The sequence below is a fragment of the Saccopteryx bilineata genome, chromosome 3, assembly GCF_036850765.1.
Source record: "Saccopteryx bilineata isolate mSacBil1 chromosome 3, mSacBil1_pri_phased_curated, whole genome shotgun sequence".
In the NCBI taxonomy this organism is placed as follows: domain Eukaryota; kingdom Metazoa; phylum Chordata; class Mammalia; order Chiroptera; family Emballonuridae; genus Saccopteryx; species Saccopteryx bilineata.
In genome coordinates, this window is record NC_089492.1 from 120,884,808 (window position 1) to 120,900,726 (window position 15,919).

The following is a 15,919-nucleotide window of genomic DNA, read 5'->3' on the forward strand; positions in this document are numbered from 1 at the left end:
GGTTTTGAACCGGTGACCTCAGTGTTTCCAGGTTGACACTCCATCCACTGCGCCACCACAGGTCAGACATTTTTGTTTTAAAGGGATCTGTTTGGCAAGAGTGGAAGCAGGAAGATTCCATTAGGAGATGGGTACAGAGATGCAGCTAAGAGATGGTAAGTGGTTTGAGCCAAGATAGTGGTGGCAGTAGAGATGATGAGAAGTGGTAGAACAGTTTCTTGAATTGGAACCATTAATAATTTACCCGTTGACAAACTCAAAAAACTTACAAGTACTATCATCTGAAAATTCAAGGCCATCAGCATACTGCCTTACTCCCTTCATATATCCAACATTCTAAGCAAACGCTATCATGTGGCATCTTGCTCCTTGACAGTTGCCACATGCTTTATCTTTAGCACTTGCCATTTTCTCTCACAATTAAAATCCTTCCCATTTAAAATTCTCCTTTATGAAGCTTTTTTTCTCATTTCACCATTTTTGCTCTTCCCAGTCAAGTGAGATCTTTTTCTTAGAATCCTTATAGCCACATTTTAGTTTATATCAGGGGTCCCCAAACTTTTTTCACAGGGGGCCAGTTCACCGTCCCTCAGACCGTTGGAGGGCCAGACTATAAAAAAAACTATGAACAAATCCCTATGCACACTGCACATATCTTATTTTAAAATAAAAAAACAAAACAGGAACAAATACAATATTAAAATAAAGAACAAGTAAATTTAAATCAACAAACTGACCAGTATTTCAATGGGAACTATGCTCCTCTCGCTGACCACCAATGAAAGAGGTGCCCCTTCCGGAAGTGCGGCGGGGGCCGGATAAATGACCTCAGGGGGCCGCATGCGGCCCGCGGGCTATAGTTTGGGGACCCCTGGTTTATATGATATTTATACTCTGCCTCACATGAATTACTTTTACTATTTTCTTCTATTGTCCTCCAATTGTTAGTTTTTAAAGGTTGTGACTCCTTTTACTCACTTCTGCTTATTATAGAACCTAGCAGTTTTGTATGTAGTAGGTGCTCAGTAAATAGTGGATGTATGTGTTTTTTTAATTTTTAAAAACAGTCTTTTTAGTGCAGAAGAATACAGGAGCATTATAGAAAATAGAAAAGAAAAAAATTACAATTCCACTACCCAGAGATCCCCCACTGTTAACTGCTTAGTACATATCTTTCCACACATTTATGTATATTTATATATGCACTTTTTACCATAATGAAATCTTACTTTACAGACTACTTTGTAGTTTTTGTTTTGTTTCAGATGATTCCTGTCATCACAGGAAACTTTCATCTAAACTAATATTTAAGACCATATTCAAATTCATTCCCATCTAATCCAGTAATGTCACTTGCCAAAATTAACTGACTTGCCAAATTTTATTATATACTTGCCAAATTTTATTTTATTATAGCTGACTTGCCAAAATTAACACCTACTTTAATTATATTTTTATGGTTATTAAAATTATGAAAAGATAATATACATAAAGAAAACTAGTACGCCCCTTGAAGGCAGGGACCCATCTGTTTGTTTTTTAACAGATTAAAAACTTTTTCTAAATTTATTAATTTTACTGAGAGGGTGGGAGAGAGAGAGGAACATAGGTCTGTTCCTGTATGTCCCCTGACCAGGTATTGAACCAGCAACCTCTGCTGCACTTTAGAATGATGCTCTACCAACCGAGCTATCCAGCCAGGGATAAAAGATTTTTTTTTTTCAATTTGAAAGAGAAAGAAATCAATTTGTTGTTCCACTTATTTATGCATTCATTGATTGACTCCTGTATGTGCTCTGACTGGAGATCAAACCCATACAGAGCCTTGGTGTATCATGATGATGCTCCAGCCAGCTAGGCCAGGGCCCATCTGTTTTAATGCTGGACACAGAGTAGTACTCGATAAATATACCACTAGGCATCATACTACAAAGAGATAACTATTGACATTTTGCTTTTCCTTTAGTTTTGTTATATTTTCCTTTCTATGGATATATAATATGTCATTCGTGTGTGTGTGTGTGTGTGTGTGTGCATACAAAACATGTAGGAATCTGCATGAATTTTGCTTTTACTATTAAATAGTGAGCATTTCCTCGTGTTACTAAATATTCTTAAAATATGATTGTTAGTGGCTGTGTAGAATGCCATCCAGTGAGTTTCAAGTTATCTCTGTGATTTCTTACAGATTGTTTGGATTTTCCAATTTTTGCTATCATAGAAAAAACATCTCTGTGAACAAGTTTGGATGTGAATCTTTGAGTTTGTCCTTGATTATTTCAATAGGGCTGAGTCTTAAAGGGAAATAACTAAATCAAAGGGCAAGCCACTTTCTTTCCATGAGGTTATAATATCGCTATTAGCAAGGGTTGAGAGTAGTCATCTTGTCAGTCTCCTCAGGTGATGAGTAAATATGCAATTTTTAGATTGTCTACTTGAATTTTATTTTGGATGTAGGCTTTTCAGCAGTGTGAAATGTTTGCATCATTTAAAATTTTTTGAAGAGTTTAAACATGAGACATATTCTTGTTTGATATGAGATTAAAATTGCTTAATGTCATGCTCTTTTAAAAATGACTGTTAGGCTATTTAAATACAAGAAGTTGAATATTATTTTCTATAACTGTGTTGTCCAGTACAGTAGCCACTAGCCACGTGGATGATGCTTGGAATAAAGCTAGTCCAAATTAAGATATGTTTTAAGTATAAAATATACACCAGTTTTTGAAAACTAATGTAAAATATGTAGTATTTTACATTGCTTACATGTTAAAATAATATTTTTGATAATTTGGGTAAGTAAAATATTATTAAATTCATTTGTTTCTTTTTTAATTGGCTACTGGGAAATTTAAAATTGTATATGAGGTTTGTATATAAAGTGGGCAGTGCTGCCCTAGAACATAACACTGATTTATTTATATCTATGAAGAAGAAATATGAAATTAACTTTACTATTCTAGAAAGTAGTAAGTAGGTTTTTAAAAATCACTTGTTACATTTTAGCCTGTTAGTATGTTTTTCAGAGCATACAGTTTGCATAGTCATTTTTGAAATTACAAGTGTTTGATTACAAACTGTAAGTTACTACAGTTCTTATGCTCTGAAAGAAATACATGTAAGACGACTTGGGGGAAGGTGTTAGGAAACTTAATTGAGGAATCAGTCCCTCATCTAAGAATTGAAGGAAGTGTGGGAATGTTTTAAGCACTGGGAATGCAGGTGCAGAAATCCTCTGGCATTAAAGAATATGATCGTCTGCCTTTCAAAAACTGAAAGAAGGCCTAGGCTACATTCAAGCGTTGAACATAGTGGGGGAAGTGGAGGAGGAGAATGGCTAAAGAGATGGAATTGGGCTTAATAGACTTTGTTAAAGATTTTTCTTTTTTAAATATCACAAGCATTTGACACAATCAGATTTTCTTTCTTTTTTTTTTTTTTTTTTTCTGAAGCTGGAAACGGGGAGAGACAGTCAGACAGACTCCCGCATGCGCTCGACCGGGATCCACCCGGCACACCCACCAGGGGCAACGCTCTGCCCACCAGGGAGCGATGCTCTGCCCCTTCAGGACGTCGCTCTGCCGTGACCAGAGCCACTCTAGCGCCTGGGGCAGAGGCCAAGGAGCCATCCCCAGCGCCCGGGCCATCCTTGCTCCAGTGGAGCCTTGGCTGCGGGAGGGGAAGAGAGAGACAGAGAGGAAGGGGGGGGGGTGGAGAAGCAAATGGGCGCTTCTCCTGTGTGCCCTGGCCGGGAATCGAACCCAGGTTCTCCGCACGCCAGGCTGATGCTCTACCACTGAGCCAACCGGCCAGGGCCCGATCAGATTTTCTTGAAAAGACTCTTGGGTTGGCATGATTAAATAATAGTCAATGAAACTAGTTTAGATGATAATGGCTGATTAGACCAGAGTGGTGTCACAGGTAGTGGAAAGAAATATTCCAGAATTGAGGGATTTATGAGATGAAGATCATTCTTTAGAGATAGTGGGGGATGGGCAGTTCTTAAGTTTCTGGTTTAGAAACTGGGTGGGTGGTAGGGCCACTCTTGAGTTAGAGACCCCTGAAAGAGGATCAGATTTGAGGAAGAAGAGCTTTAGCTCTGTTACTTTTCTTTTTTAATTTTTTATTAATTTTAATTTATTGTGTTAACATGGATTCAAGTGTCCCACTCAATAAAACTCCCTCACCCTTACCCCCTTGTCCCCCATTTACACCCCATTTGCCCCCTCCCCTTAACTCCCTCCCCTCTTCCCTGTGGGATTTGCTTTCCTATTATCTATATTTGTTATGTATATATAATTTCTCTAATCCCTTCACCTTCTCTCTTCCCATCCCCTCAGCCCCATTCCCTCTTACAACTGTCTCTCTGCTCCTTGTGACCCTTCCTCTGCCTCTATTCCATTCCTCAGTTCACTGTGTTCATTAGATTCCACATATAAGTGAGATCATATGATATTTGTCTTTCTCTGCCTGGCTTATTTCACTTAGCATGGTAATCTCTAGATCCATCCATGCCATCATAAAAAGTAAAGTTTCCTTTTTCACAGCCGCATAGTATTCCATTGTGTATATGTACCACAGCTTTTTAGTCCACTCACCCACTGACAGACACATGGGCTGTTTCCAGATCTTGGCTATTGTAAACAATGCTGCAATAAACATGGGGCTGCATGCCCTCTTTTGAATCAGTGATTTGGTATTCTTAAAATATATTCCTAAAAATGGGATTAGCTCTGTTATTCTTAAGCTCAGGTTAACTCTTAAGGAATTCAAGTGGAGAGGAATAGTAGAGAGTTGGCTTGGCTGAACTGAAGCTCAAGGTTGAGGGTTGGGCTGTAGGAACTGATCTGGAAGTCCTAGAATGTGGCAGTTAAAGCCTTAGGTAGATAAGATTGTTTGGGTGAGAGTTGTAGGAAGAGAGCCTGGATGAAACCTGGAAGAATTTGTACTACTAATTTGAGTGTGTTTAATAATTGTGATAAAATTTGTAAAACATACACTTCAAACCAAAACTCAGTAGCTTAATTATGGAGGAATACAAGATTCCTATGATTATATTAGATTTAGTATTGGAGGCATGAGCAATCAATAAGGAAAAATGGAGACATAGGGATAGGAAAGAAAAGGGTCATACTACTTCAATTTGCTTATGATGTAATGGTATAGTATATAAGTACCAAGAGCTTTCAGTTTTATAAACAGTACTCAACAGTTAGAAAATAAAAGTAGAGAGACCCCATTTTACATGAGTGACCAAAAAAAATAAAATGGAAAGAAAGAGGTAAAATACCTAGAAAAAAATTTAATGCAACTGGAAAAACTGCACATTGCTAAAAGATTCAATATTTATGAACAATTCTGGTAATAGAGGACACCATTCCTCAGTCAAACATTCTTATTCTTGAAATGCTAACTTTAAATACTTTTCACAGCAAGACTCATAGGAATAGGATCTTTAATATTTACATACTTCTTAATGAAACCATAGTTTTTTTGAATGGATGAAATGAACATTTCTGCCTCACCCTCCCTAGTAGGTATATTTGCTGTTTTATTCTTAGTCATTACTTATGTTTTGTAGTATTTTCTGTCTTGCTATAGTTCATCATCATCCATCTTGTTATTGTGGATTCAGAAATATTGACCTGGAATATTTGCAGATAAAATACTTCTGCTGCAGTGATATTTAAAATGTGAAGCATTGACTTTTTCTTAAGACTTTTTTTTTTAGTAGCTATTTATAAAAGTAATGAACCTATCATTAAGAGATAATATAACTCTTCTTACATGAAATGTAATAGCATCTTTGTTTCTAAAAATAAAATTTGTACTGAGAGTTTCAGGTATCAAATTCAAATTTTCTCTTACCTGAAGCCCAAACAGAATGTTTGAATGTACCACTACCTTTTATTTGCAGTTAAGTCACCATTTCTCCTCACTCCTTTATATAGTTCAGACTGTTTCTTCTATATCATAATGAGCCAGCAGATGATAGCCTTCTGTCCCATTATGTTTCAGAAGTTTACTGGACACACAGTGTAAATGTTACACCTAAATAAAAGTGCAGATTTTAATCAGATTACCAATGACCTTGGTTTCTAGAAGTGTAGAAAACTCTGTTGTATGTATTTCTTAATGTTCAACTACAAGTTAAACTGTGATTAATTTTTTAAATGTGTTTATTTTTTCCAAGAATTATATAACATTTAAGTTATGTACATAATTATATCTGTTTCAAGGATTATTGCAGTAAATTTGATCCTTTAAGGAAATTTTCCAAATTTTATTTTTAAGGAAAGTATTGAAGATTTCACGTTGTGGGCTTTTTCTACTTGAAATCTTAAGTAAGTGTTAAATTTTTTTTGTGATAGTCTTGGATAAATGTGTATGACAGAACTTTAAGAAATATTTGTACAATCAAATAATTATAAGGAAAAAAGTTTTTTTAAGAAAAAGCACTATTTTATTGATTTACCTTTCTCGGTGAGTTCAGCAGTGAGATTTAGAGACCTTAAATCATACCCAGAGTTTTAAAGTTCAGTAGTAATAATACTCTTACCCTCTAGAAACTTAACACAGTGGTTCTTAGCCTTCACTAACCATCAGAATCATCTTTGGAACTTTTTTTTAAAATGCAGATATTCCGGTGCATATTTAAAATGCACCTATTCTATTTTTAGAAATTTAACAAAGCTAAGATTGAGAAGCATTAGTTTATGGTCTCCCAGGAGAGACAAGCATGGAAACACATTTGATTCACTTTGTTAAATATTATATAACAGAAGATGTAGCTATAAATAAGAAGGCTTAATTCAGACAGACAACCTGACATAATGAAAAGAACCCAGGCTTTAATGTTAAAGCCCTACTTTTCTTACTGACTCTGTGGGACCTTGGACAGATTATTTGACCTCACTGAACCTGTTCCTTCATATATAAAGTGGCTGAGTGGGATTATATTGGATAATGTATGAATAAGCACCTTGCATAATACCTATCACATAGTGACTTAATAAATATTGGTGCTCTCACTTCACAGAAAACTTCATGCCTGAATAGGGTTTTGAAGGCTTTGTAAATGGTTTCTCTGGACAGATAAGAATAGGAAATTAGAAAAAGTGGTATTCGTGACAATTTGGAGGAAACATGGTGCCAGTGGAGGAACTAGGAACCAGGGGGTAGTTTTGTCTGGCTGGAGCAAAGAGGGAGCATCTTAGCCATGTTGGCTGAAATAAGGAGTTTCAAGTGGATTGCAGTAATCCTGGCCAAAAAGAATGAGACCCTGAAATAAGGTATTGGTTGTGGGATGTTAAAATAAATATAGTTAAGAGATGTTAAGGATTTCATTTGTAGTTGATTTAATTTGAGGGAGGAGGATAAGAAAGGGAGAGCAGTCAGGGATAACTGAATTAAAATTCAGAATATTGTATAGAAACGTGTTTTCAGGGGTTTTCCTTGGTTTTTTTTTGTTTGTTTGTTTTCTTTAGTAAAGGTTAACTTCCTTTTTGGAATTGGAGAATATGAGATGTCTTTGGGACATTCAGGTAAAAATAGAAAGAAAGACATTTGGGTAGGCAGATCTGGAGTCTGGTCAGCCCACAGTTGGAGAGAAGTTTGGGTATTATGAGCATATAAAAACAAAAGTTGGATGAGATCTCAGGGATGAAAGCATAGTGAGGCCAAGGCCCAGGGAACACTGACATTTATGAGGCAGGCAGAAGCAGATCCATTGAAGGAGGAGAATTAAGAGAGAATGTCTCAGAAATGCTTTCTCACTTAAAAATGTGTTTTAGACACCTTTATATGTTAGTCATATAGCTTTATCTTTAATTAAAATTCCTACACTGTCATTTACCCTATTTCTTATTGATAGAATTTAAGTTGCTTTCAGTTGCTTTTCAAAAAACAAACAGTTGCAGGAATTAACAGTTTTGTGGAAATATCTTTTCATAGTTGTATAAATGCATCGACTGCATCTCGCAGATAAAATTGCTTAGTCAAAAGAATGTGCATTTAAATTTTGACATATTACTAAATTGCCTGGGATATGTGAACCAATATACAGGGCGGGAAAAGTAGGTTGATAAACACAAAGTTTATTCTTGTATTATTATTTTTAATTAGTATTTTTCCACACAAACAACTGTAAACCTACTTTTGCCCCACCCTGTGTACTCCCACCAATAGTATATTTTTATCTTTGAAGTAGATTGAGGGTAGTAGAATTTGAAAAATAAATAGTACTTTTTATTTATTACTTTTATACAAAATTCTATAAAGAGAAAAGGAACACTTTCATATTTTCAAATTGTTTCATTCAGATAATGTAATTTTAGCATACATTTTGTCCTTTTAAGCATCAGATAAAGAAGTTCTTTGTTCTAAAAGAAGCTCTGTTTCCTACTCTTACATGCTGGAAGCAATAATAGGATTTAGAGCAAGTGGATCAGAAGGAAAGAGAATGATAGCATTATTGTGAGGTGAATTAAACATAGAACAGAATTGAAGCATGCAAACAGTTTTTGTCATTGTCATAGACATACTGACATGACCAATGCAAATTCTGTGCTAAGAGTTTTTACAGAAATATGTTGAATCTTTTTCCTTCTTGTAGCAAACTTTAAGCAATGACTTTAAGACTGAGTTATTCTTGAAAAACTGATTATTGGAGAGTTAAAATACCCATAGTAGAAATACTACAGAAGTTATAAGTTGCCAAAATCACACTGCTCACATAATTTAAAGGTAGAAAATATAGACAAATGTCCCAGCTTTTTTGTTTTATTTTCTTTTAATTATCTGACATTGTTTGCAATACCTATTATGGAAGGACCCACTGCCTTTCCCTAACCTCAGTGATACTAATAGTATTTGAGGGTAAATTGTTAGTTTTAGTCATCTTCTCTATATTCATCAGTGTCTTTTGTCAGACTTTTTTTTTTTTTTTTACTTTGGGTTGTGACCTATTTCTAGTTTGCAAATTTAGGTTTGTAAAATCAATTTAGGAGGATATGATCAGCTTTTAAGAAAAAATGAAATTAAAACTATCAAAAGTACATAGAGAATAAGGGTAAAAAGTTTGATGAAACTTTTTCTTTTAAGTGCATGTATGTATATGTTGGGTCATCATGCAAAATGTATTTCTTCTGTGGGATACCGGGGTCAAGTTTGAGAAATTCTGCTTCGTAGGACAGGCTAATTCTCAAATAATTTCTAACCAAGGTATATGGTGCATTGCAAGTAAAAATATGTTACATGTTTTCTTTTTACCCTTTAGCCTTTTTATCTCACAAGAAAGTAAAACTTTAAACCAAGCAATAACACCATTAAAAGGTCAGCCAACTAGAAATCTGTTTGCTTTGTGAATTCCTTCCATAGTTTCCATGAAGTTATTAGTACAGGTAACTCACTTGTGGCATTGTCTGTATGTATTACACACACATGTACTATCATCACTATTTTGGAATGTGTTTATATTTGATTTTTCAGCTATACAAAGCTTTTGTTTTATGATAATTTGCCCCAAGAATGTCATTATGTGTTCTTATGGGTGGCTAATTTATGACTGTTTTTAAGCTTGGTTCATTGTCTTATTTCCTTTGCTGCCTCACATGTCTCTGGGTCATTTTTTTTTTTTTCTCAGTTGGTGGGTGATCAGGAGACAAATTAAAATAAAATTAATAGCACTTGGCAAAGACATAGTTTATGAGATAGACCTGTTGTTATATAAATCCTATTTTAAGGCCCAACTTTTAAGTTTTAGGTTATCTAAGACATTGTCTGCTTCCTTCCTCATTAATCCAGTTAATTGAATTCTAACTGCATTTGGTTGTAGTTTTATAACTTTCAGTAGATGTTTTCTTTTAAAGGTGAGTTGCTCTCTTGGTAGGCGTTTATAATACAGAGTAGCACTGTCAGAGGAAGGGCAGCTGCCAAGGGCCTGCTGACGTGTACATATTTCAGGTACAGACTAGAGTGTTGTCTTTAGTTTTGGAAGTCCACAAAATAGGTTTTCCTGGCTTTTTTTATTTTTGTTTTTTCCCCCAAATTCCCTGCACTCTTGAAGTTTAACTCATCAGTCTTGACCAGAATGCTAATTTAAAACTTTACAGCAAGAAATTTCTTTCAAAGCTTGTCAGTTATTCATGTTGACTGATTGCATAATCTGTGGGGAAATTTACATGAAATACTGAAGAAAGTTGCTGGGAGCAGAGAGTAAGAGCAAGAGAAATTAGACTATCCAGAGTAGCATCACACTCTGGTAACACCAGCTGACACCTCCACTTATGCTGAGAAACTGCCGCGAATCAAAGTAGTTATTCCTGTTAGCTAGTCTGTTAAAAATACATGAACAAATTTTTGTCCTTTAGAATTTTTCCCCTGGCTTGCATGTGAGTACTACCCCTCTTAATATATTCTTTCTTTGACACATTGCAGTACAAATGATTGGACTTGGCCCTGGCCGGTTGGCTCAGTGGTAGAGCGTTGGCCTGGCGTGCAGAAGTCCCGGGTTCGATTTCCGGCCAGGGCACACAAGAGAAGCGCCCGTCTGCTTCTCCACCCTTCCTCCTCTCCTTCTTCTCTGTCTCTCTCTTCCCCTCCCGCAGCCGAGGCTCCATTGGAGCAAAGATGGCCCGAGCGCTGGGGATGGCTCCTTGGCCTCTGCCCCAGGCGCTAGAGTGGCTCTGGTCACAACAGAGCGACGCCCCAGAGGGGCAGAGCATCGCCCCCTGGTGGGCGTGCCGGGTGGATCCCGGTCGGGCGCATGCGGGAGTCTGTCCGACTGTCTCTCCCCCTTTGTAGCTTCAGAAAAATTAAAAAAAAAAAAAAAAAAAGATTGGACTTGTTTTCTTTCATATGTGTCACATTTCAGGCCACTTAGATCACACTTACTTACCTAGATTGAATTTAGATATTTCTTAACTTACTTGGTGGAACACTAGGAGACCAGAGCTACGATTACTGAAATGTAAAGTGTATGTGTGTGGGAGTCGGGGGTGGTAGAGGAGGCAGTTCAAGAGTGGCCAGTGTAATATATTTACCCCAGCAAGAACAATAATACAGTAATGTATTCAGTTCCTACTATGAGCCAGGCCCTGAGGATGCGTTTTCAACAACGGAGGCCAAAGTCTGCAAAAACATTTCCAGTCTTGAGATTAAGTGAAGTAACTCTTGGAAGAGCAGTTTCCATAGAGTGGAGGCCAGCATGTGCTAAACTGAGGAGTAAGTGGGAGGTTAGGAAGTAGAGATAGTGAACGACTGCCTGTTCAAGAAACTTGGTGGTGGTGAGGAGGAAGAGAGCTAGAAGGGCATGCAAGGAAGAGGTATTTGTTTTAGTCTTACTTGTTCGAGGATGGTAGGCTCTTGAACATTTATAGGCTGATGAGAAAACATCAATAGTAATGGAAAAATTTAAAGAGCCCCCTAGGCAAGCAATTGAGAAAATAAACTGAATGTCCAGGGGTTATCTCTAGACAATGTTGTGGATGTAAGCAAGATTTTAGTGAAGGGTTATGAAATTAAAGTAGTTCCTGCTTTTAGCTTGTTAAGCTTCAGGACTGTTAGGGTAGAAATTAGAGCAGCTAATTCATTCTGCAATAATAACAGCAGAGAGAACTGGGGGGAAAAACCTGTTTTCCAAGGGCTAATGCATCTGTCCTCATTGCTGCTTCTGGTTTGTTGTCTTTGTTATCAGCAGTTATTCAGTGTCATTTATTTGATTTCAATTAGAAGTACCTTTTGGGAAAAATAGCTAGTAAACTCTCAAAATGGTCAGGTGATATGACAAGTTAAAGGTAAAATAATTCCTAATGTTTTTACCCTGTTTAATTTTTACTGTGAAACTGTAAAAGCATAAGTAAAATGGCTTATGGATTTGTAAAGAAAACTAAAATATACAGTAAAATAAAAATAAAATTTTTTCTTAGGAACTTTTGAAAACTAGCTTCTATAAAATGGTAACTCATTACTGTTCAGCAACATTTATTGAAGAGTGAATGTGTTTGGGGTCTGTTGTCATTTACATTATGTACATGTTATTTGTACTTTTTGAATCTTCCTTATTGGCCTTAAAACCAGGAAGACAAAAAACTTTGGTTTTCACTTTTGGCAGTAGGGCCTTTTGAAGCTGATCAATGTAGGTATAAAGATATTTTGCTGCTGCTTTTCTTTGTTTACCATATTTTTACCACTGTGTGCATTAACATTGAAACAAGAGATTTACTTCTTGGTACTTTTGTTAGACTTTCTTCATCTTAGATTGTAAGTACCTTTTTATCTCCTTCAACTTTTTGGAAGTTTCAGAACTCTTTTTCTAAGCAACTCAGATCTTTTAGGGAAGACTAATTCCAACATTTGCTGTCAATTACATCAGAAGTTAATGCAGTTAGACATTTTTCAGGATATTTTATTAGCTTGTGACTGATTCAACACTTACTATATAGTTATACTACTGTAAGGGATTATTTAACCTCTTTAAGTTTTTATTTCTTCATCTGTAAAATGATAGTAATTTCTACCTTATAGCATAATGTGAGGATTAAATAAGATAATTAATGAGTACTTTTCATAAAATATCCACACATAATAAATGCTGAATATACAATATATTGATATTGGTGTAAGCAGAGAACGAAAGCCCTTGGAATATACTATTTTTTAAACATGTTTTAAATAATATTGGCATATTATTATATAGTTGATGGCATGGTGACACATTGATACAGTTGATATTTATGATGTCTTGGGGTTTTGTTTAAAATTGATAAATTTGAAGGAATTATGCGATCTCTTAAAAATATTTAGCTTTGGAATTGTGGAAGTTTGATTAAGTAGTCTTAAAGTTTACAGGCTGTGTTGGGGGTGGGGGGAGGATTGTAGTCCTAATAACAAAACCTTTCTCAATTCTTTACTAAAAAGCATCTATTTTTAGGGGTTCTCCTTGTTTTATTACCTGTTATTGAGCTAATACGCTGAGGACAAAGCACTCAGAAATAAAAAAGATTATTTTGTTGATTTAAAATTTTAGCAGCATGAAAACTTTTCAACATTATGGTTCAGTCATCTCTAATGTATTGAAAAGCAAAAAGTTAACTAAAATCCAAATCTTCATATGGCTCAGAAGAAGGGCTCTTCTGTTTATGACACAATAACTAAATTTATTTATTTTTATTAATTGATTTTATAGAGAGAGGAAGGAAGAGAGAGAGATCAATTCATTGCTGCACCCATCCATGCATTCATTGGTTGATTCTTGTATGTGCCCAGATGAGGGATCAAACCTGCAACCTTGGTGTACTGGGATGCCACACTAATCAGCTGATCTACCTAGCCAGGGCCTAAGTTTATTTATTTTTATTTAATTTATTGCAGTGACATCAATTAATAAATTGTACAGTTTTCAGGTGTACAGTTCTATAATACATCAGACAAGATGACTCTTAAGCAGAATGTAGGCTGGGCAGATTCATTAACAATACATTTTTGGTAGTATCTTAACACTCTCATGTGGATATTACAGTAAAGATTTGAATAATTTGAACTACTGCAATAGCAGGCCAGGTTTGGAATGCAAATTAATGTTGTTAATTGCTTATATAACATTTTCACTCTTTTTTTTTTTAAAGAAAGTACAGATTTTTTTCCCTTCATTCACCCAAATGAGTGAATTATAAAACCTCAGACATTTTGTGGTAAAAAGATAGTGATTCTTTTCATGTTCCATTAAATAAACCTTGCTATTGTAATTTGTACTATTTACATCAGTAGCATAACTTCAGGTACAGTTATTTGTCTTTTCTTACCATCATCCTTCCTGCTTGGATTCTCCTCTGCACCCACCCACTCCTCTTTCAGTCCCTGTAGATGTAAGTTTGGAGGGATGGGTCCTCAGTTAATCTGGATTGTATCATCTAGGTGTGCTGATCTGACTTTGAAAGTTGACTGTCAAAAAGATGGGAGTTTCTGTGGTGAATTTTTATCTTGTCTGGAAGGAACTCTTTAGTCGATATTTGCTTCTGGGAGATTCCTAGAGGTCCTGCCTCCCTGTTTTAGAGAAATAGATAAAATCCTTTCCATCCCAACCAGACATCTTAGAAGTATTTATTCTTGCAGTTTTTCCTCTATCCGGATAGTACCTACAGTCAGTTTACTTCAAGGTATTGGTGAAAATTTCTGTGGTGCATTGTCCTGTTCTACTTCAAAACTTCCATCTTTTAACAGACTGGTAAGTCAACTTCATGTATCTTGAATATGATTAGTAATATTGTTTTCTTTTTTTCTTTTGTGGCAGAGACAGAGTCAGAGAAAGGGACAGATAGGGACAGGCAGAGATGAGAAACATCAATTCTTTGTTGCTGTTCCTTAGTTGTTCATTGATTGCTTTCTCATATGTGCCTTGGCCGGGGCTTTACAGCAGACCGAGTGACCCCTTGCTCAAGCCAGCGACCTTGGGTCCAAGCTGGTGAGCTTTTGCTCAAACCAGATGAGCCCACGCTTAAGCTGGCGACCTGGAGGTCTTGAACCTGGGTCCTCCACGTCCCAGTGCGACACTATCCACTGTACCACCTCCTGGTCAGGCAGTAATATTGTGCTTAAATGACTTTTTCAATGACATTTTGAAGTATATGCAGAGTCATGTGAGTGAATGTGCCAACTAAGCAAACACTGGCTTAGATTTTTTAAGGGTAGATTATGATTTGAGCCACAGACTTGGTGAAAGTTAAAATGTGATAACTTTCAGAGTGCACAGAATGTACCAGGTACTGAAGGTCTATTTTCTGTAATTCTCACAACATCATTGAAAGGTAAGAACTGCTAGCACCTTTTTATGAATAGTAAACTGAAACTCAGAGAGGGCAAACTCATAGTAAATGAGGAAACTGGAATCTGAACTTAGGATCCATTTTACTCCAAGGCCAAGATCTTTCCCCCATACCATACTACCTACCACTTAACACATCTATATATTGCCTTAAATTCCAGAATAAGGTAAGGTATAAGTAAACTTCTTTAATAGAATGGTATATTTATCACTATACTCATATATTCAATCATTGCAGTGTAGTTGCTGCTAAATTAAGTATACTGATTTTCTGAGAAACAAGTTTTGTTTTTTATTGATGTATAACATACAAATAGCAAAATGCACAAATCTTTTAAGTGTACAAGGGGATGAATTTTTATAAATGTTTGTACCTATGTAACCACTCCCCAGATCAAGAAATAATGTTAGCATCCAGCAGGCTCTTTTTTTTTTTTACCCTTTTGAGTCAACCCCCTTTAGGTAACCACTATTCTGAATTACCACCATAGATAAGTTTTGCCTGTTTTGAACTTTGAAGAAATGGAATCATACAGTATGTATTTTATGTGTGTATCTGGCTTTTTTCATACATTGTTATCTGTAATAGTCATCCATGTTGTTTTCTGTAGAAATATACCACTCACAAAAATTAGGGGAAATTTAAAAAATGAATATGAAGCTCTAAAATATCCTCTAATTTTTGTGAGTAGTATAATTCATTATCATGTATCTCATTGTATGTATATACCGAGCTTTATTTTAACCATTCTGTATTGATATTTGGATTATTTTCAGTTAAGAATAAAGTTGTCACGGACAGTCTTGTATGTGTCTCTCAGTACATATATGTCCTCATTTTGGGGGGGTAGATACCTGGTACAATTTTAGTAGGTACTGCCAAAAAGTTCTCCAAGTGAGTGTACCAGTTTACATTCCTACCATTAAAGTATTAGAATCCCAGTTGCTCTTTGCCATCAATGGCTATGATTAAAATTGTTTTGTTTTCATTTTAGCCACTTTGGTGGGTATGTAGTGATGTCTTATGATTTTAATGTGCATTTCCCTGATAACTTTTCATATACTTATTGGCCTTTGGATATCCTCTTTTGTGAAATT

General features: G+C 35.8%; 2 protein-coding genes across 5 annotated transcripts in view; one reads left to right on the forward strand and one right to left on the reverse strand.

The window, feature by feature from the left end:
* Positions 1-15,919, reverse strand: part of PELI1 (pellino E3 ubiquitin protein ligase 1) — a 1,042,993-nt gene that overhangs the window by 500,301 nt on the left and 526,773 nt on the right. The window lies entirely within an intron of this gene.
* AFTPH (aftiphilin) overlaps positions 1-15,919 on the forward strand; it is a 72,558-nt gene that overhangs the window by 6,184 nt on the left and 50,455 nt on the right. Inside the window, exon 2 of one of the 4 annotated variants that reach the window (XM_066267240.1) lies at positions 14,113-14,224. The exons of the other annotated variants lie outside the window; for them this stretch is intronic. The gene's annotated coding sequence lies outside the window, so the exon portion shown is untranslated. The remainder of the gene's footprint in view (positions 1-14,112; positions 14,225-15,919) is intronic. 4 annotated transcript variants of the gene reach the window in all.